Below are 752 nucleotides of genomic sequence, written 5' to 3'. Positions count from 1 at the left end.
GAGGCAGAACACACCCTCTCTTAAGGCTTCACATTCCAGTTGACAAGCCACATGGAGCTGTGCTGATGGCAGCCAGGGCTGTGGAGCTGGAGGAGCCACACGGAGACCCACATCTGCGCTGAGCTCCTTTCCCATTGGCCTGTGATCTTCCTGCATTCGGCATCATTGCATGTGTTGCGTGAATCTGAAGAGGGATTTTTAGACTGGCTTTGAACATATGGGCTAATATCAGACGGACTTGATCTGGACTGGGCTGGGATGTTTTCTTAGTATACAATTACTCTTTGATATAAAGTTCTTTCCCATACATAGGTGAATCTCCCTGCATCTGTTTCTCTAGTCAACCTGGGCTAACACATTACCCATCCCTCCCTCCCTCCCATTTAGTGAACTTTGCAATCATCTGTGGGCCAGGCCCTGGGCTGGCTACCACACTAGATACAAACACATAGAACCGTTTATCCTTCTCCCTTCTTCTATTTCTCCCTTTCCTCCCTCCATTCCCACCAGTCCTTCCCTACTTCTTCCATCCAACATACATAATTTCTCTCTGTGTCTTTCTATTTCTATCCATCCGTCTACTTTCTTTCCCGTCCACCCATGCATCAGTCTTTCCAAACTTCCATCTATCCAGACTCAACCATCGCTCCATCCATTTCTTTCCCTTCTACCCATGCATCCATCTTTATAACCTACTTTCAACCCATCCATCCATCCATCTTCCTATCCATCCACTTTCTCTCCTGTCCATC

This window comes from Echinops telfairi, unplaced genomic scaffold (assembly GCF_000313985.2).
Source record: "Echinops telfairi isolate 266 unplaced genomic scaffold, ASM31398v2 ScPeMD7_655;HRSCAF=1070, whole genome shotgun sequence".
NCBI classification, from domain to species: Eukaryota; Metazoa; Chordata; class Mammalia; order Afrosoricida; family Tenrecidae; genus Echinops; species Echinops telfairi.
The sequence above is the reverse complement of the archived record's forward strand: the minus strand, read 5'-3'. Positions refer to the sequence as shown.